The sequence below is a fragment of the Cydia amplana genome, chromosome 7, assembly GCF_948474715.1.
Source record: "Cydia amplana chromosome 7, ilCydAmpl1.1, whole genome shotgun sequence".
NCBI classification, from domain to species: domain Eukaryota; kingdom Metazoa; phylum Arthropoda; class Insecta; order Lepidoptera; family Tortricidae; genus Cydia; species Cydia amplana.
The window spans coordinates 13,338,599-13,361,142 of NC_086075.1; the positions used below are offsets into that span (position 1 = coordinate 13,338,599).

General features: G+C 34.8%; 1 protein-coding gene across 4 annotated transcripts in view; it reads left to right on the forward strand.

The window, feature by feature from the left end:
* LOC134649551 (tyrosine kinase receptor Cad96Ca-like) overlaps window positions 1-22,544 on the forward strand; it is a 75,648-nt gene that overhangs the window by 10,522 nt on the left and 42,582 nt on the right. The window contains exon 1 of one of the 4 annotated variants that reach the window (XM_063504322.1): window positions 15,313-15,449. The exons of the other annotated variants lie outside the window; for them this stretch is intronic. The gene's annotated coding sequence lies outside the window, so the exon portion shown is untranslated. Of the gene's footprint in view, window positions 1-15,312; window positions 15,450-22,544 lie in introns of those variants that run through there. 4 annotated transcript variants of the gene reach the window in all.

Genomic DNA, 22,544 nt, shown 5'->3' on the forward strand with positions numbered 1-22,544 from the left:
GGATTCGATAACTAGTTCGGAATACGCAGGTCGTTCAATCTATTTACGTCAGCAACATCGCTCTACTTACGCACGAAAATAATTAATTTGTGATAATTGTAAAACTAGGTAGGTACCTACATAGTTTGCAATTAAGGCCCAGTAAGTTCGTGTTCTTCTCTCATTCTCACTGAGCAAGATGAAAGTGCGTCCCCGGCAGCCCGGGGTCCCGGATATTCATCATCATCATCTTCCTCGCGTTGTCCCGGCATTTTGCCACGTCTCGTTGGAGCCTGGGGTCCGCTTGGCAATTAATCCCAGTAATTGGCGTGGGCACTAGTTTTTACGAAAGCGACTGCCATCTGACCTTCCAACCCAGAGGGTAAACTAGGCCCGTATCGGGATTAGTTCGGTTTCCTCACGATGTTTTCCTTCACCGAAAAGCGACTGGTAAATATTAAATGATATTTCGTACATAAGTTCCGAAAAACTCATTGGTACGAGCCGGGGTTCGAACTCGCGACCTCCGGATTGCAAGTCGCACGCTCTTACCGCTAGGCCACCAGCGCTTCCAGGGTCCCGGATATTATGTTTATTAATTATAATTTTCAGTTAGTTTAAATAAATAAAAAAGTAATCGATACATTCCCTCAAACCAAACATGATATTGCCGGTTTTTAGAAGCAATATTCATATTTTTAGCTTGTTACAAATGTATATAAAGTCCATTTTAGACATAAATTTATATTCCTGATTTTTTTCTAACAAGAGAAAGTAAATTTATGCCAGCCGTATTGTGGTCTAAAAAATCGCTGACTTATTAAGAACTCCTCTCTGAACCTACTGCACCTTAAAGAAATTACTTTCACCGGGTGCGCATAATGACTACCTATTATTAATTCCGGCATTAATAAAATTATTCATTTTATTTAAATAGGCTCCTATTAACTTTATGCATAATATGTGATAGGAACGTCCTAATATAGCTACTTACCTATATCTATCACAGTATCTACATACTAGAAACAAGACGTTTATATAAGTTAGGTCGGCAGCCAACTCATAAAATAAAAGGATATTATCAGTTTGATGACCATGTACACGGACATTGGGGACTTTGAAGGAAATAGTTATTGGTACTTTCATAAACAGTCACAAATCGTACTCGGGGGATATAGTGGAAATTCTGTACTGTACAATAAGGTGACTTAAGAACAAACTGGGGCCATTATGACATCTACTTTTAAACCGGATTCTTTTTAATTTATTCAAACTATTCGTATTACTAGTTTGTTAATGCGTTAATAATAGTGTCAATTAGTTAGTTAATTAATAGTTAGTTAATTCCTACTTACCTAGCTACTATCAAAACTCTGACATCAAAATATTATAGAATAAAAATTGATATTTCAAAGTTACCTATATATTTATATATACGGTATGTTACAAATAAAATGAAATATTTTGTTTGTTGTTGGCATATTTGTTATAAAGGAGGTATTTCATAGTCAGTTAGGTATAGGTAATATGTAGTAACTATTTACCCTATCTTTGCTACTCTCTTGAGACTTTACCAACACAATTACTGAAGTTTGATTTGAGGTTTCCTCACCATGATCACAGTACTCGCATATGTGGCAGTAAGTCAACTCATCACAAATTTAGAGCTCAGCTGAATTTGATTAAGCGTCAGCAAGACAAGTTGACTGCCGGATCAGATCCATTAACAAATCCAAAACGAATTCATAACCGGTTATTACAGTCAGAATACGCCTCATGTACTACTTCACATATACCTAATAACCTACAGATTTAGTTAGCGGTTCTATTATGCATTTATTATTTTACCTCTCAGTTGTGCTGCTCAAAGTTCGAGAAAGTTATAAATTCTCCCCTCTTTCTAAAATTGCACCTTTTACTAACCCATTTACCTTGGTTCTCCTATTTACTGCGTCTATAACGTGGCTTAACGCTCGAATGTCCGCCACTGCCCATGCATTAAGGAGCTCGGTTTACGCGCCTAATTGCGAACTTGGCCTCGCTCCACAGATTACTTATACTAGAGAAGATATACCATGAATATGGCAAAATACAAGATCCTTTATCTAATGTTTATAGAATAAATCAGTGATAAAACTAGGGCTTATTTGGGGTTCTGTAAATGTTTAAAACAACATTAAAGTGCTAATCATGAACACTAATTAGCACGCTCCAAAACGTTCTCAGGACTTTTATAGTACCAAATTTTGTTACTTGGGTTATTAATTTCCCTACATTTCATCCTAAGCCATCACTATTAAGGGGCCCACTGATTAAGAGTCCACCGGACAGTATCGGCCTGTCAGTTGTTCGGGACTGTCAAATTTTTGTTCTAACTGACAGGTCGATACCGCCCGGCGGACTATTAATCAGTGGGCCCCTTTATAGGCAGACCTAAAGGTGACAGTCCATTTCCAACCGCAGCTGCACCACTGTTCATTTTACTATGGAAATTGACAGTAACAGCGACGCGTTCAGTACCAGTAGTGCAGCTGCGGTCAGAAATGGAATGTTACCCTAATGATAATGACTAATTACAACGCATTTTTATAGTGTGGTTTATCTGCTCTATGACATAATAATATTATCCGTGTGTGTTTTTTTTACACCGAGTCAGTTATACGATATTCGCCACATAAAATATTGCGTATCGACGCCATGTAATGAATACCTCGATATTTTGGTTTTTTGTACCTATTCATTAAATCGTTGACCAGTCTCATAATTAATATAAGATTATTTCCAATAACTACCTACTATATATGCTTACAATGTTTTTAAACCATCAGGTACATTTCCATTTGGACTCCACAAATATCATACGTTGCTATCCTAAGTCATCATCATTTCATCTTTATTTACATTTTTTGCAAGCTTTTCATAACAAAGGGTTTTTTGATAAAAATGACTAACATTTTTAGAAAGCAAACACCCTTTGTAGAAATTGACGTGCCACGTATTTTTACGTCTGTTCAATATTATTCTGTACCTATTCTGCCCGTTCAGTTCAATATATTTTTAATTGTTTACGCAGACCTCGAGCATTTCATACAATTTTATTTTGTTCCTAGCATTGGTTAAAATTGTTTGATCGTCGTTTACAAACACAATCACAGTACAATGTGTCGCTGATAGCGAGCTAGTAAAAGGTTACGACAGCTTTGCTTACATCTAGAATGTCAGCCTCACAACAATTCAACGTACTTTCTCGCTCAAAATTCTCTCGTGTAAATTTGGATGTTATGGCTAAGGAATAAGATTGAAAATGATTCAATTTAAAAATGAAACATTTTCTTTGAGATGAGAGTTTCTCAAACGTAGAACCCGAGCATTGCGAATCGCTATATAATACATAATTTCTACGTACTATCAAATGCACCCGGCATCGAGCCTGCAGTTCACCGCTTAAGCTTAGGACATGCTTTGCTCCGAAATTTGTGATGCTTCCAAAAATGTTTGGTTGAAAGTGTAGTAGTACAGTCACCAGCATAAATAAATGACTATGGGCAGCCGTGCAAAAATATCTGATGCTCCATTGGAGGCATAAGTATATGACGACACTATCTCGGTAAAAATATGTGATCCTTTGTGACCAGCAAAAATATCGTTAGTCCGTATCCGCATAAATATCGGATCGGGTCGCTTAAAATATTTGATTTCTCATAAAATTCAAAATTATGTGATTACTCTCAACTGGAATAAATATATCTCCACTGTAAAAGCAAATACATCGGATGAACGACAGACCGCCTATTTATCTGACACGTTGGAAAATCACAAATATGTTATCGACCTTTAAAAACGAACCATACATGTTTGGTATAGAGCCGTAAATTGTATAAAGTGATTTGACAATTCACGAAAAGAGTGCCGACTTGTCATTGTATATGTCTGTCTCACATTATATTCTATCATCGATTTGACGGAATAAACTGGATATAATTTTGAATTGTAACGTATTGCGATCATGAATCTAGTATATAACTGGATCTGGCATGAAGGGTGGGGGAAATGACAAAACGGGATAGTCTTATGTATCTTTCAGTAGGAGTAGCAGCGAAAGCGCTATTATTGTTTGTCCTTGTCAGTCTCACAGGTTGATCTCTTCATCATTCTTTTTTATGTAAGAAGGAGGTTTATTACACATTGTCTATTAAAAGTCTACCTGAATTATGTCACAATTTAAAATTGCAAATGAAATATGTGAGACAGACATATGCAATGACAAGTCTGCACTCTTTTCGTGAATTGTCAAATCACTTCAAACAATGTAAGGCTCTATCTATGCTATCCAGTACGGATATGATGGTCGTTCTTGTCTACGTGACAGCGTGATAAAACGGTGTCCGTCACTTTCTTTCCCACGGTGTTAAACAGTGACAGTTATTTTATCACGTGGATAAAGATGGATAAAGCTATCCATAATAGGCTGGCTGGTATGGTTCGTTTTTGCCGATTGATGACATATTTCATAATAACGTGTCAGATATATAGGCGGTCCGTCTGCCATCCAATGTATTTGCATTCACATTGGAGAGATATTTATGCCAGATGAGAGTAATCACATAATTTTGATTTTTATGAGTAATCAAATATTTTTAAGCGATCCGATCCGATATTTATGCGGATACAGAGTAACGATGTTTTTGCCGGCCACAAAGCATCACATATTTTTACCGAGGTAGTGTCGTCATATACTTATGCCTCCAATGGAGCATCAGATATTTTTGCACGGCTGCCCACAGTCATATATTTTTGCTGGTGACTGTACTAGTAAGTAGTACACTCTTTATTGTACAAAAACATATAAATAATTAGGAAAAGCGAAAGGCGAAATTATCTTTTATTAAGGATCTCTTCCAGTTAACCGTAATACACACACAGTTAACACTTAGTTGTTTTGTCTTCTTTGCTCAATTAGAATAAAATTCTTAGAAATAAAGGAGAGTGGAGAAGTTTTTTGTGGAATTTTTTAAGACATTTCTGCTTAACCTTTTGGACGCCAATGACCGATATATACGCACCGCAGGTCCAACGTCAAAGACGTATTAATCGGTCATAGACCACAGAGCAACATAAACCTAGGTGCATATGCATAAAGTTAAATTTCAGTTTTGACACTTCGGTGACGTGGCGTCTGAGAGACAGCTTTTGTGTTTGACACGGCGTCGAAAAAGTTAATATAGTCCGTCAACCAAATCTTGTCAGTAGCAATGTAAAGCAAACTAAAGTAGGGCAACACTCAAAGAGCAGTATTGCGCTAAGAAAAGCAGCAATGTACATCGAACTAAAAGATTTTTTTTTTCGCTGAGCGCGCCCTGCGTACGTCAATTCAAATTGTCACTCGCGGTTTATTGAAAAAATTTGAAACATGTACGGACAATTTAAAAGCGATGTTAAAACAATGTTAATCAAAATGATGAACAAATTAGAAGATATCAAAAACAACTCCCTATCGTATATTCTCTTTGTTCCCTATCTGTCTTCTAAGTTTACTAAAATAAAATCATATCAAAATGCAGATAGTTAGATAGTGCATATATTTGTTATTTACAATATAATATGCCACTTGTTAATGTAAATTAGTGTACTCTTCTGATGATATGAGGATGAATATGACATACCTGTGTAATTTTTTTGATTGGTATATATTGTACAATATACATATTAAAAATAAAACAACTGATATTTGGGTGTTTATTTAATTTAAAGGTAAATAAGATAAGGGTCACTTTAGCTTACACTATAATTCAGGTCATTAATTGAAAAAATATAATGAAGTTACCAATGTTACCGGGTCACTTCAACCAAGCATAATACTCTGTAGTAATCTATTTCATCTTAAGCATAAAACAGATTTGTTTCAAAATGTGTAATTTAAGTTTTCAAACATATGGAATTACTCTAAGTCTTCTCTATGAAATATATAACTTAAATTAACTTACAACAAAGATTTCTGAGGTATTAACTGTTTTTAGTTTACCTAAAGTAAGTAAAGTAATTTGTCTAATTTAAAAATTAAGTACCTTGGTACCTATTTTATTTCATGACTTTTATTGAACAAACAGGTATGTACAGCGACTTAAAACTTCTTTTAAATAGATACATCCCTACTTCAGCAAGTATAAACTAGGATTTCCCATAGGCAGTCCCATAGGTACAAATGTGCAGTAACGGAGTGCGTGAATCAAATCAGCCTACATAATCTATTTTCTTGATTAACATAATGACAACTTTTACAAGAATAACCTGTTCCATTGCTCTCAATATTTTTGTTACATTTTTAAATAATAAGTTTATTTTTCGACTTGGTTGCGTTGTACACGTACATAAACCGCCATTGGTAAGTATTGTCTGAAGAGATACTACCTACTACGAACGCCTTATATTGGGCAAGATTTAATCCTGCAACAAACATGTATGGATTAGGTAGATATTGCGAAAGAACGGCGATATAATCAAGGCTCTTAATACTGTTTAAAAGGTTTACCTTTGTAAATAGTCACAACTGATTGCTGTAAATATTAGACATGTGGGCCTATGGACGGTTTCCAGGACACAATTTATGGTCTTGTTGGATAGATTTACGCATACGTTTTAATTTTATTTATGCCTTTTAACCCTAAAACAAAAAAACTGAACATAATCTTAAAAGTTCGAAAGAGTTCTTCCAGTACTTGTCATAACCTCAATTTTTAGTAATGTTTACCATCAACGAGCATGATTGTACATTGTAGGCCCCTTAGCTTTGCTTATTCTTATTTAATGTATTGGTATTTAATGGTGACAGCAGAAATATCTCTTGAAACAGAAACGATTCAGAATGAAAACCAAATGAAAACAAATAAGGTGACGGCTGTCATTCACGATCCACATTCCACAGATAAAACACAGATGACACGCGTTTTGGAATTATTCGAACAGTGTTGCTAACCCGCGATTTTTCAAATTTGCCGCCTTTTACTACTGACAAGATTTGGTTGACGGACTTTACAAAGTTAATTTAGAATATTAAAAAAATTAAACTGTGATTATTACATTAGACGTTCTTGTATTTAAATAGCTTATCTCGTTTAATATTTGATTCAGTTTTTGTAAGATAGATTAAAACCACTTTCCGGCTCAAATTGAGCTGAAAATTACCATGTCATTTTGGTTGAAATTCAATTATTTTGTTACATAGAGATGGCTGATTTGATAGGTAGGTAGATCAAAGGGTAAATAGCTACAGGGCTATATGTAACAAGGTAGCGGAATGCCGCTACAATGGTAATGTGTTGCTAGTTACTTACGATGACTTACATTATTACCTAAGGTTACTTTAGTAGCTGATCTCAGATTTTAATACTTATTGTAAATCTGAGATCAGACCAGCTATCATGGTCGCATTTTTATCACCTGTCATCCCATGCGTCACTTTCGCACTTACATATTTGCGTAACATATTTGTTAGAACGTGACAGCCATGGTGAAAAATGATAAAGAGTCATCTTAGCCCTACAGATTATAAGGTTTAGTAAGATATAATAACTTTTTGAAGTGAAAACTTCTTTAGCGGCGCTGGGCACTTTTTAAGGTGGGGAAAAAATGATAAACTCGACACAGCGTAAGGCGATTACGTGACCGTAAGGGGCGTAAAGTTTAGATGGCCACTCATAATTTGGATGGCACTTAATCCATAAAGAAAAACTCAATGTTATTTGACATTTATGTTGCGGACTCCTTTTCAAGACTCTTTACCTATGTTCAAATAATTTGACGTTGTCATGGCAGTATGTAAATAAACATGTCAACGAAAAAGTGTGATCTTATTTGAGAATGATAATAATATATAATAAATAAATAGAATACCTCCGCTAAACGTAATATGTATTTATCGTGTTACCGGGCGTCGGTAACATAGTGAGGTGAGTTTTCACTTCTATCGGCACTCCCGGAGTGCAACCGTTGTTGCTTGTTATTTGTATAACTTAGTCGCGCCTTCTTGGAAGGGTTCGCACGGAAAACTAAAGTCTATTTTTTTATTCGGTAGACTAAAATGACATTTCATAGTATGAACTGACATTTTATGTTCATACTATCAAATGTCATTCAACTAAATATTCCTCGCCTACTGCATGAGAGATCAAAGGAAATTCCTGGTATAGTAATTGCCGTAAGTCTTATACATATACCTCTACACTCTGCAGTTATTAACATAGCTGCATAGCATAACATTCATTAGCATATAATTAACTAAACGAGAACAAATTCGTCATTCACAATAAAATTTACTCGGAAATAGCATTGAACTTTGTAGCTAGATTAGTCACATTAGCCACAAGCTAGCTAATAGTTAATTAAGTAGCTACAGTTATAATTTTTCGTTCACAAGTTTTCTGATTTCCGTACTGAAAGCTGATACTATCCGGAAAATAAAAATACCTTTTCTAAACACGTCAACTGCATGGTAGGTAAGTAAATGAAAATTCGAAACATACGCTTCGCTTTATATCTTTTAACTTAGGTACCTATCTTCTTTATATAGATGAACAGGCGCGTGAAGCTGGGCCCAAATATTTATTTATGTAAAATAAGAGGCCTGGGTCGCGACTAATTTACTTGGTTGCCTGCTGTCAATGTAAGGTACCTACTACAATATAAAAAAAAATACTCTAAACTTAATCTCAAGCTAAGCTACTTTTTAGCACGCTGCCTTACTAGACATGAGAGTAAAGTCGATCCTTACAATGAAAGCTCCAAGGTCATGCATACGGTGCTCTTTTTGTGTGGCATTAATTAACTCATAGCCGAAACGGTCAACTTCTAAATTTGCAGTTCACGAGTCATCTGTACGGATATGATGGTCGTTCTTGTCTACGTGACAGCGTGATAAAACGGTGTCCGTCACTTTCTTTCCCACGGTGTTAAACAGTGACAGTTATTTTATCACGTGGATAAAGATGGATAAAGCTATCCATAATAGGCTGGCTGTACTACAAGTTAGTACTTAAATATTTAAATAGTATAAGATGCAGCCGGATCTAAGCTTGCGCAAACGCAACGCGGATCACGGATCTAAGTTTCATAACCTTCTCGCATCGCATCCATCGCGTTACGTGCTGACCGTATTCATATTGGCCACGCGAGCACCGAGTCGAATTAGCGTTCGAACCAGTGTAAAGTTAACGTTTAGTTTTCAATTATTGCTTTATCCATATATCATTTAGCTATATCCATCCATAGCAAAGACTCCGCGATAAAATTGTATAATCAACTTAGTGTAATAAATAAATACGCGTCTTAAAAGTTGATGTAAACATTTTAAGCCTTTTGTTTTATCTTTACCAGAACTTAAATACTGGTTTGAAAGAGTTTTTGACTTGCCAGTAGGTACTACATTGGTAAGTGACTATAATAACACTTATTTTTATTTAAGCTAAGTACCTGTTGAATATCGTTACTTTTGTCTAGTGTTGTTCTCTCCCAAAACTATAAGACTCAATTAATTTTGTGGTGCTGCGTTCAAAACTTTGTTGAAACTAAAGATAATAATAGCATAAGCTAATACAATATTGCTAGTATTTCTTACTTATAATAACAGCTTGCAGAATTATAGTCTTCACAAAACTCTATTATACCAAAAGGTTACCTTGTACATGACTTTGTACTTTAGCTAGTTTTGCAAATTTAACTTCCATCATAAAGCTATGAGAAGTTAGTATAACCAACTGTGGGTTATTTATTTCTTGCGCTTTTCTTGTTTATTTCTACTTGCAAACTACAAAAACTTTGTCTACTATTTGTAAAATGCCTTAAGGCTATGTATTCTAAACGCTCACCAAAGACAAGCCTGTGGTCGACTCAAGTACCTACGTCAAGTACCAGAGCTACTGTAACCCCGAAATATATAACAACCTTGAATGCTTGAGGTTCACAATTATACTGGGTTAAACTAAAGCGTGCACTCGCCTCGAACATGCTATGGGAACGCAACACGCAAGTAAAACGAATTCGTGACTCGTGCTAATAATAATTGACTCGTAAAGCTATATAATGATTAGGCCTAGCTATTCCTAGAAGCAAAAAATAGATAGTTTTTTATTACTTTGACGATTCTTTGTTAGTCAACTTACTGATTGTAATTTAACACGCACTAATTGTATACTCCAGTATGAACTAATAGATATTATTATTTTTGTTTTATAAATGTATGTATATACCTATAGGTATGTTAAAATCAGTTATTGAAAACTTTATTTCGATGAAAAATTTACTTAATATTCTGTCTGATTTTATTGCTCGAAAAAAATTTTTTACACGACTTTTTTCGTTTTGGCGCACAAAGTTAGTCACAGAGTTTTTATTACAAAAGCACGTTTGCCTCAAATTTTACTCAGTTGCCTTAATATTTGTTACTAACGAGTACATTGTTTTGATATCGAAAAAGTCTGGAAATTGGTAAAATACAATTGTGTTTAATATCTATGTTAAATTTATATTCGTAGGGTTCTGTACCTAAAGGAAAAACTTAACCCTTATAGGATCACTTGAGCGTCTGACTGTGTCTGTCACAACCTCACAACATATTTGTTTCGAAACTACTGGACCAATTAAGTCGAAAGTGACCCAATTACGGACATGTAAAGTAAATAAATAGATTTTAAACCTAGGTATAGGTTACTTTTTGGGGGAGATTAAAATTGCCTCCTATAAAACAAACTAAAAGAATATTTACGTTTGTCTCCACTTTTAAAAGAATAATAAAGCTAAAAACGACTATCGTTTGGTACAGAACTATCATTGCACCGGCGCCTCCTCACACTTGTCAGTTTTTTCCAGTCCCTGCACGTCCACGTGCGACTGGTCACTGACTTTTGACTAACGGTAGCCACGCCATGTGACCACACGACCATCTCATTCCAAAACGTCGTCAATATCGAATCTCTCATAGATATTTATACACTTTTCCACCTTACGTCGTTGAAATAAAGTCCAAACGTGTATACATATTTCTGATGGCGGTACAGCGATATTATTTTCTAGTCTGGTGGGACAGCACATCTCGATCACTGGCTCGTTGCAATCGTGTTGATTTACCTCGTCTTTAAGATAGATTGCGCTAGCTATGAGCCGATGAGTAATCTAATGATGAGGTAGCGTAAGCTATGTACCTACAGGTCGTGCATTGTTTTATTTTAATACTTAAATCTTAAAATAGTAGGTTGTTTGTTGTCCGTTGTCCCTTTCGAAAATGTTCAGATGAGACAGATATTTTATTATTGCACCATATTATAGCGCATAGTGTGAGTGAACCAATGTGAATGAGTCAGTAAGACGGAATCCTTTTAAATAAGTTTATTTTAAAATCCACGAAAAATGTGCTATCAAGTTCATCCACATTTCGAGGCCATGGGATATTTCTAATAATTGGGGAAAGCCTCAAATCTGACTGAATAAACATCTAACATTATATAGTAGTTCGACGGTTGCACCGATATTTCGTGGAACACTGACAGTGACCAACAGACAGCCGGACAAACGGCGTCATCGGCGGCACATCAAAGCTCACCATATTTACGAGCCCTTTCTCCTCGCTCCCAGAATCATTGCAATCACTTGCCGATCATGGAAGAGTCGATAGTTTAAATGAACCAGTGTAAGCCCGCGAGCACTCCCTGTTACACCAGGCGTGGCTCACTCCTCGATTTCGTCGCTTTGCTACAGGTACCTAAAAGTACATCCGTTCCACACCAAATTTGGTGGCTATTAGCCATAAGCCGCGCGTGGCGCGGTCGCCACCTAGCGGCCATATTAGTGCTGATCGTAACATACGCGTTTTGTTAGAGAGTGAGTCTTCTCTGTACTATTACTACCTCTACTATTACCTATTCTGTGGTTACACGCAGTTGTATCGGAACTCGACATTTTTGAGGTACTTACGTTAACTCCTTTATTTTAAGCAACTACCAATGACTGGCCCTTTAACCTTATTTTAAGGCAACATTTGTAATTGTTCTACAAAAATAATAACAATATATTTTTAAGCGCCAATCATTAGGTAGGTAGTTTACCCTAAGGTTACACTGGTTTCCCTCAAAACTAAATATGGTTGCTGTCGCTCTTGCAATGACATACTCGTATCGTAAGATCATAACTAAGTCTATCGCAACGGTTCTTGGGTTACTATTATATTTTACTCACTATTGTTTTCATGATTATAGGTATGTTTTAGAACAAATTAAATTATTTTCAGAAAATATTTTAATTTGTTTTTATTTCAAGTAGACACACTACTATATAAATTATAAACTTTAAATAAATGTCATATACTAAGAAAAAGTGACCAAGGCCTCCAGTGCCCCAGGTGCGCCAGGCAGGGTGGAGGGGGCGCCATAAGCCTTCAGTAAGAAGTGCATATACTTGGAAAAATTCGACCTATGCCGCTGTGGCCCGGTGGCCGAATGGCACAGGCACCTGCCGCGATAGCAGAGGACGCTGGTTCGATTCCAGCCTGGGGCACTGGAGGCCTTGGTTACTTTTTCTTAATATATGACATTTATTTAAAGTTTATAGGTATGTTCATCACTCTACTAAATATTTGCCAATAGGAGTTATTTAGGGACTTATTTTATTACCTATATACATATGTACTAACATTACTGAATGCCCGTTAACATGTAATTGTAATTCAGATAGGCATACACACACAGTACCAAAATATTTGCAAAAAGCAAAAATAAAAGGTCAAATATAAATTAAGTACCTGGTATTACTTATTTATGTTATATTTTAGGTTGTTTATTACCTCTATTCCTTTAACTCATATTTAACTGAAAAAATACTATGTATGTTAGCTGAACAACGTTATTCGTATCTAATACCTTTAAACGAGCAATTCTTGTTTATTTATATATTTATATATATATATTATATATATATATATTGGGGATCTCGGAAACGGCTCTAACGATTTCGATGAAATTTGCTATACGACGGGTTTCGGGGGCGAAAATTCGATCTAGCTAGGTCTCATCTCTGGGAAAACACGTTTTATTGAGTTTTTATATGTTTTCCGAGCAAAGCTCGTTCCCCCAGAAATTTTCAACTTTTAATGTCTACTCGTTAACTTTAACAAGTTTCATTAACGGCTTTAAAAAAAGGTAAAACCTTTTTTACTTGAACGGTTAATGAGTGGCAGACTTAACTACATATAGGTATAATACTTAATTGAATAAAAGGCCTATGCCTGAAATTATCAACCCAAGTTAGTTCGTGAGCAGCGCCGTTAATGGACTACAGGCCCGATTCGGATTTTGAACTAAACATCTATTAGATATCTAGTAGACATCACCAAGATACGACAACGATATTTTTAAGATTTAGTCTGTCAAATTTGACATTTCCGCGATTCTGGAGATACTCTTGAACGATTTCCACAATGTCTAAAACGTCTCGTTATGTATTTTTAGATCTCAAAACGATTTTGAAACGATCTTAATACGATAATTTAACGTAAAAGTGACTCGAATTGAGCTGCAAAAGATATCTAGTTGAAATCTAAACTACCAGGTATTTAGTACATATAGTATCGTTCTCTTGTCTAGAACGAATCTTGTTTTCCGAATACCGCGGTAGCTAATGTTCAGCCGCCACCTTAAGCAAGTAGCTCGGTAAATATACCTACCTACTCAATTTCATACTTTATTATGATAATAATTTTATGTCCAAACTACCGTATTAAGTATTCATTGTTAGTTATAGCGTTATTTTATTTAAAAACCATGTTGCCGAGAAATAGGTACCTATAAATTGAAATCGTAGACAATTTAGTTCAAAGTGATACTATTATTTATATTTACCCTGTGTGCTGGTTGTTGCATTGACAACGTGATGGTTATTTTTGAGTTGTGCGTCTTGCAAAAGTTTAGTAAAAGTGTCCAACGCCAATTAAAAATGGTTAAAGTAAAAAATTACCCCTCTGTTTATTTACTGCTTATTTTCCCTACCGTACTTTAAGAACCCGAGGGAAATAATTTTTCAATTTATGAATGCTGGAGGGCATCGATTATTGCCTCGGCTCGGGTAAAATCAGCCTAAAGTCTATTTTTTTATTCGGTAGACTGAAATGACAGTTAATAGTATGAAATGACATTTCATGTTCATACTATTAACTGTCATTTCAGTCTACGGAATTAAAAAATAGACTTTAGATTAACAGCGAAACCTAACAGATAGTATCAATTTTCTCAATTATAATGTTTCCAGAAATGCGATAAGTTTGTGGATTAATGATCAAGAATCGAAACAACATCTAAATGAAAATAAAGCCGCAAAAAACAGAAAAAGTCTAATGGCAATGAAGCCACCACTAATGTGATTGAAAACGTGATACTTAGGTAATGATAAGTAATGGAAATGATGTGACGCGGGATAGTAGGCCTGTATTAATTCTATGAATAAAACTGTTTTCAATACCCAAACTTTGATTTTACAATTTTGGTTTTATTTTAAATTCTTATAAAAATAACTAAAGTGTGTAATTGTAAGTTAACAAGTCTTATTTTCTTATAGAAATTACACCTTTGAGTTTTTAAACATATTCATACTCTCTTTTTCATTACAATGCTGAATATTTTCTTGGTTGATGCCTACTTACCTACTTAAATAATTAATGTTATAAACTTGCAGGTGCTTTATTTAGTAAGGGTCGCAGTGCATAGTTTATGAAAAACATTCAACCAATTAAGTTTTTATATTATTCTTCGTACCTAGGTATCGTTTAAAAACGTACCTATAGATACATATTTTATTTAAAAATATTTTAGATAACAATAATTGAAAACTGTAAGAGCAAAATCATTTCGGAAAGTTTGGTATGTACTTTTACGTTTAGCTATAAGTACCTACAGATTCTATTTAGCTGAAAGATCACTGGCCGTAAAAACTCAAACAATTTTGTGTTTTCCCCAGCATTACTTAGCAAATTGGCAGACCAAAACATCTAATTGACAAGGCGTTAGCAGCCTTGTTGTTAACTAAATAAGGTGTAAAACCGGTTTGATGACGTCAGGTAGTGGGGTCCGTGGTCATGACGCGTGCGACCAGTCATCCGAGAGATCCGGCGCGAGCGCACCGCTGTCGGCGCCATCTTTATATTTATCAAACTTTCCGATTGGATATCAAGTATTGCACAACTTTGAAATTTCACAAGTTTAAAAACTATTTTAGTAACTTTTGGAAAAACCTGTTTATAAAAGAGAAGTGGTGTGCGTTAGAATTTTTATTGTGATTTGTGTCGACTATAAAATACTTTTCTAGTGGTTAACTTTATCTAGACAGGATTATTATCATTAATGAACTTTCTATTTTGTTAAACAAATCAATTGGATGTGAATCGAATGGCGCTGAATGACAGTTTTCTACACACACTTTCTCCAATACATGATTGGGTCATTGCATTTACTTATTTAGTTTCTATAATCATTATTTTTTTAGTTACGTATAGTCGTGGGCAACAACATAAATATATAAATACCTAATTAAATACATAGAAAACACCCATGACTCAGGAACAAATATTATTTGTATAAATCGGGAACAAATTCATAAATAAATGGCCTTACAGGGATTCGAACCCAGGACCATCAACCATCATCTTCTTAGGCAGGCAGGGTCACTGGCTCACTGCTCACTAGGCCAGAACGGAGTTTCTCATAGAAGTTGGACGTTTAAAATAACACTTGCACCGTCTGGGTGGATATCAAAGTTGCCAACTTAGCTCGGTATAACTGTACGGTTCTTATATAGCAAGGTATTAAAAAGTCGTAGTTAAAACCGTATACACATAATGATTACTTCCATTTAGTACTTACAGCTCTCTCAAAATTAGGATTTAAGTAACTATCAAAAATTAAAGTATACAGGCTTATTGGCTTAATTATATTTGTTAATTACTCTACATATAGGTTTTTTTTAATTTATTTACATCACAAAACATACCTAATACAAAGAGCTTAAAACTAAGATGCGCCACAGAAACTTATAAAAGTTTATGCGTGGTGCAAATGCATCACTATACGCTTTTCAAACTCCATGTTTAATAAATACATATGTAGTAAGTATTTAATATTGCTGAAGATTCAAGTAGCTCATAAGTATAACTCGCCTTTAGTACAAATCTTATAGGTAGGGTAAAGAAACCAGTAGTCAGCCTTATCACGACTTTTTTAAGTTTGAACGTTCGGCATTTCTACAGGATTAGTCGGATAATTAAACAAATGACATGGTTAGATCAATTGTTTATCATAGTTTTAAAACAAAATATAAAAAAAAATAACAATCCTCTTTATAATATCTCTAATTAACTTTAAACAAAAAGTGGCACTTTTCTCCAGTAGTCAGCCTCCAAAATCCAGTAAGCAGCCTTTGTGTACCCAGTACTCAGCCTATATAAACTACTCATAATAATTAGATCAAAATCACTAATCATTAAAATCAAAGATATTATAATATTTATTTTTTCTTTATAATTTTTGTTATTGTTATTGTAGTTAGTTGTAGTTTTTAATTTTAGTTTATAATTTTTTGCATAGGTATATCAAAATCAACGATGTTATAATAACTATTTTTTATTTTTTATTTTAGTTATTGTTATTGTAGTTAGTTGTAGTTTTTAATTTTAGTTTATAGTTTTTTTGCTTATATGTATTACTTACTTGTTTACTTATTTAATAAAAAAAATTCTTATAGGTATATACAATTATTATGACACGAAATTTGTTGGCCATAGGTACTTAACTAACACTATTCTTGCAAACTAAGAATCGCAATATTTATTTTCTAATAATTAATCCGTCATAAATTAACGAGGTAAATCCTAATATATAATTATGTTCCTAGTAGGTATTCAGTAAAAAATAAATAAACGAGTCTATTCAGATCTAATTATCATTTTATCATTAATAAACCAAGTCATATTATACCGACCAGGAAAAAGCAAAATGATAGTTATGTATAGTTAACGTCAAAATTATGTATACACTTTTGAACCTTATTTCAATGAGATAGGGTTTAAAAATTAAAAACGTTATTTCAAATGCGGCTGACTACTGGGTTTTACTTTAAATTGACTTGGGCATGCCTAACTAAATTTGAAAATGTAAATTTAACGGTCCTAACGGTCGCATTGGCTCGAAAATAATAAAATAAATGAATAACCCAAAGGTCAGCCGTGGGGGGCTGGGCACTGGATTCTTTGGAAAAAAGTGTTATCCAGTGGCCAGCCCCCTCAATTTATAAGTGAAATATTGATATTTTCATTCAAATATAATGGAATTTAATAGATAAACTAATAAATAAACCAATCATTAACAAAAACAATAACTTTTAACATTAAAACATAGTTTTTCTTGCCTGTTAACATGGTATAATAATATACTCCGCCTGGTACTCTCTTCCGAGATTCGCGAATGACCTAACTGTCACTTGCCTACGTCATCATGCTGTTTACAGGTTCTCAAACTTTAAAATGTGGGAGAATTTTAACCAACGGTGAAAATTATTTTAACGGCATTAATTTTAAGTTATTCATGTAAAAACATAGTAAAATAAAACAAATCTATACTGCACTTTTCACTCCTACTCTTACAGTTCCGAATAGAGCAGCCAACCATTTTCGTAACAAAACATTAATTACCAAGCTTACGACGTGAAAAGTTTGGAAAACACTGCGACTGCTGACATTGAGCGAGAAGGAAATAACAATTAACACGGGTTCGACAAGGATGACGGTCAGGGACAAAATGGCGGATTGTCAAATGTGACAGCGCTATCCTGTGTTGCCAGTAGTGTAAACAGAATTACCCGAACGTCTGAAATTTCTTTCGTGAATCGGAAGATATTGCTAACGAATAATTAAAAATGACGTGTTATTGTAAAATTTAAGATAAAATACATATAAATGAAAATTATACATTTATAAAGAAATATTTTAACTTATTAACCATATATATAATGTACCCATGTAACATGTTATGTTGAAATAAAGTGGCAATGTTATTGTGACGTAGGCAAGTGACACTCTGGAAAGAGAAGACCATGTTTTATTAGACCATGCCTGTTAAGAGAACACCACGTGCAGTAAAAAATATGGCGGACATGACACTATTGCACTCGTCGACAAACAGCACCTGTATGAACGAGTATATTTCTTCCCCCGAATATACGAATATACCAGATATTTATGACTAATTAACGACTCAAAAGGCTGACTACTGGTACCTGGCTGGCCACTGGTGCTGTTACCCTACCCATCGTAGATAGATACATACCTAAGTTCCGAAAAACTATTGGTACATGTCATAGTTTGATCCTGCGACCACCGAATATAAAATTGCACGTTCTTGCCGCTGTTACCATATCGGTTTTGAACTGTAATCTTTTGATATTAAAAACATAACCTTTAAATATTAATTTTACTTCACAAAAGAAAAACAAATGAAGGATAAAAAATTACGGCAAATGGCATTCTCTATAGCTCAATCATAACGCTTACAGACTAATAATATTTGGTGTATACATAATTATAGCATATAGATACAACATCGTATGGAAGTTATTGTCACAACTAATAGTTAATCTAATAGTTAAGATGTAGAAAATAGTTAAGTATCGGTAATCCACGAGTGATAGCGAGTAGAGAGAAAGCCGCGCCGTGGCCGTGGGCACGCGGCACGCTTTACCGCGCGTGGTCAAGTGGACCATTGTAGTTGTGAATTATCGCTCGAAAGTTAAGCCTAGGCTGTAAAAATGTCCGATGAGTTAGGGCTCATTTAAACGGCGGCGGCGCGCGAACTCGTATTCGATTTTAGTTACATTGCGGACCATTGAGGTTACTTCAATTCAGCCGACCGATCAAATGACGCAATGTAATGAACTCGCATGCGAGTTCTCGCACCGTCTAAATGAGCCCTTTGATCAAAGATTCCGACAAACTTTGTCAGCTAGTTGTAGGGGAGAAGAGCCATATCAATGGTTTTATGCGCATGGCCAGGTGTTATACCTATACAAGAAACAAAGATGTACAGTCACCTGCAATAATATGTTACTCTTCGAAGACCGCAAAAATATGTGACGCTGTTATGGCTCTACAAACAAGACTAAGTCTAATATATTTGCGGCCTTTGTTGTGTTACATGTTATTGCAGGAGGCTGTACCAATGATTTTTTTTATTACCGAACAGAATTTTCTTTCAGAGTCTTCGACAAACTAAGACTAGTACTTATACTGCGACTTTTTGGAGCATAGTATTTGTGATGGATGCCTTCCACTTTTATTTTACGTACCTAAGTGACTCCCCCACCTAAGAACCATCTAAGTGGCTGAACTCCCCTCTAAAAATACAATACTATACCCCTTAAACAGGCCTGACGAAGTTTTTACTTTTGATTACTGATTCGGGTAGATAATAGCGTTAAAAGAAAAGTAATTACTTGTTTTTTTTATTATCATTAATTCAATAAAAAAAACCCGGTGGTTTTTATGCCCTCTGCCCGTTAAAAATGGTGCTGCGTGGCACATAATATATGGCCACTGCCTTGTTAGCTATACAGAAGAGTTTTAAGGGTGAGTCACGTCTTCATATGTAATCGATAAATTAATAAAACCACAATTTAATTAAGAAAATAGAGTTCGCGCGGATATCGTGGCTCGTAAGATTAATCGTTGAATAAATATTTAATATTTAATTTAAAAACCAAAGGAAAATATAATATTATTGCGATATATTTTTCTTAGTTTGAATAACTTTTGTACTATGAGGGTTCATTCATAGTAATGAATCTTACCCTTAAATGTCATGTAAACTCCCTGCAGGGCAGAGGCCACTTATAAACCACTCGAACGTGCCCCAGACGGGCAGAGGGCTCATACGAACCACAAACTTTTAGATCGAATATTTTATCAGAAAACAATAACTAAGGTAAGTTATGACTTACTACTAAAAGGCGGTATCGTAATTTAGCGGTCTTCACATCAATAAATAACCGGGAATGCAGCAACACTGTGACGTCTGTCATCTAGAGATCGGTTTTTGCACGTGATCGGCGTCGCGTATTACCTAAGTCCCTAACTCTCATATATTGTGATTCCCTAATAAATATTGTTATAAATGGTGCTCTGGTGTTTTTACCCTTACACTACACATACCTACATAACCTACATTATCTAATAATCTACCATAAAAATACAAAACAAAATACTTACAGTAATTTTTTTCGGCGTAGCGAACTTATACAGCGGGAGAAACGTACAAAAACCGCCATTTATTATCGATTTGAACTTGACAACTAAAGTGTCAAAGAAATTTTTCACTTTACGATATCACCCACTTAATCTGGGAGCACGGCAGTGCCCCCGCCAAGTCGAGCGCGAAGCAAACACTGCCGTACCATCCTTTACTGGAACCATTTCGCCGCATTTTCAGGCCCCTATTTGATAACCTCTGGATAAGACCAGAACGCAGACATTTTCGTCATCCAGTAAGCTATAATCACATACTTAAAATCCAAAATTTCAAGTCTGTAAGTCATTTAGTTCCGAAGTTAAGCGAAAGCAAAGTTTCGCATTTATGACACTCGCTCACTCACTCATGATCATCAGAATAGAACTAGTACTTCCCATAAACTCAGAGAGCTGAAATTTGGTACAGAGTTAGGGTTTAATGGCCACATAAAGAGAAAACCTAAAAATATTGCAATATCAGTCACGTTTTAAAGATCTAAGAACTGTATAAGTTTGTAATCCCATATAAATATATGATATTACAAAGTTACTGTTGCAGTTTCTACAAATAGTAGGTAAAGTAAAGATACACTACGATGTACGATGTGAGTATGAATGAAGATATGTTTAGTTATGATATGTGTATACATAGTATGGGTATGAGTACCCGAAAAGAAGGACTGCCTACAAAAAGAGATGAGATCCCATCAAAAACATTACATGTAAAAAGGTGCAAGTCTCGCAACGCTTTTACTACAAAAAAGTTTTGAGATGTAATGAGAAACCAAGTCGGTTATTTTAATCAGTGCCAGGGGGTGTTAAAACCGTATCAATAAGATATCTTTAATTTGTAATAAGTACATATAATGACTTGGCAATCGCACATAATGCTTTACTCGTACCGTACTCGTAAATATGTGTAATGCTCAAACTGCAATTAGTGCTAGCGTTATGTTCAATTAGAATTATTTTTAATAGGTGACGATGATCCTTTTGTCATTATGCAGCCGTGCGATGGCCAAGTCATTATACGTATTACAAATTAAAGATATCTTATTGATACGGTTTTAACACCCCCTGGCACTGATTAAAATAACCGACTTGGTTTCTCATTACATCTCAAAACTTTTTTGTAGTAAAAGCGTTGCGAGACTTGCACCTTTTTACATGTAATGTTTTTGATGGGATAGACTTTACGGCAATGACATTTTGCGGTCGTAGTATTCAAGCTCTACAAAAAAAAATTCCTACGTGGTACTTATAGATACACTACCTGTTTAAGGGTTAAATAATATATTTCAGACAATTTTTCTTTTTAATTGTTGTCGTTTGTCGAGGGTAAAATAATTGGTAGTTCGTTTCCATGTACTTATACAAGGCCAGTAATATTTTTCAGTAACAACGTCCACAAAATATTGCTGCGCTCTCAGTAGGTTTCGCGATCAAAGTAAATATTTTTATTAAATTGCTCGAGTTCCTGGAATTTTTATGTGTGTTAAGTATTATCGTGTTATTTAAAAAAGTAATCAGATTTGCACAAACTTGCATTATCACTATTATCAGAATATATATTGGGCGTTATCACCATGTCTCTGTTAACAAAGGTCGTACTAGATTTAGTTTTTTTACTCATAAACGCGTTCGTAACTTAATCGGTATGAGATTTTTTTCCCTAAGAGGAAATTAACCTGAAGAAAAATTCAGTCTACTTCTAGTTACTATTAAAATATAGGTCAAGTGGGGTATTATTACAAAGAGCTTAACACCTTAACAGGCGTATTCTGACTTTAATGACAGGTTATGAATTCGATCTAAATTAGTTATGGATATGATCTGTCAGTTTCAAAAGTGACGTATCTGGTTGAAGTAATGTCAGATCAGTTCAGATCCAAAACTAATCCAGATCTAATTCATAACCTGTTATTAAAGTCAAAATATAAGGAAAATGTAAAAAAACAAACCCCGTCTTCACCCCTTATCACGCTTATCACCGAAATTTACCAAGGAAAAGTTTTGGATTTTTTACGTAAAATAAGATTATCAGAAATATTACAGATAAATATAGTCACACCTCGATCTAGTAATTAATACGATATGACGTCACCATAAGCGTTCTGGCTCATATATGAGCCGTGGGAGCTGACAGATTAATAATAAAGCGGCCAAGTGCGAGTCGGACTCGCCCATGAAGGGTTCCGTATTTAGGCGATTTATGACGTATAAAAAAAAACTACTTACTAGATATCGTTCAAACCAATTTTCG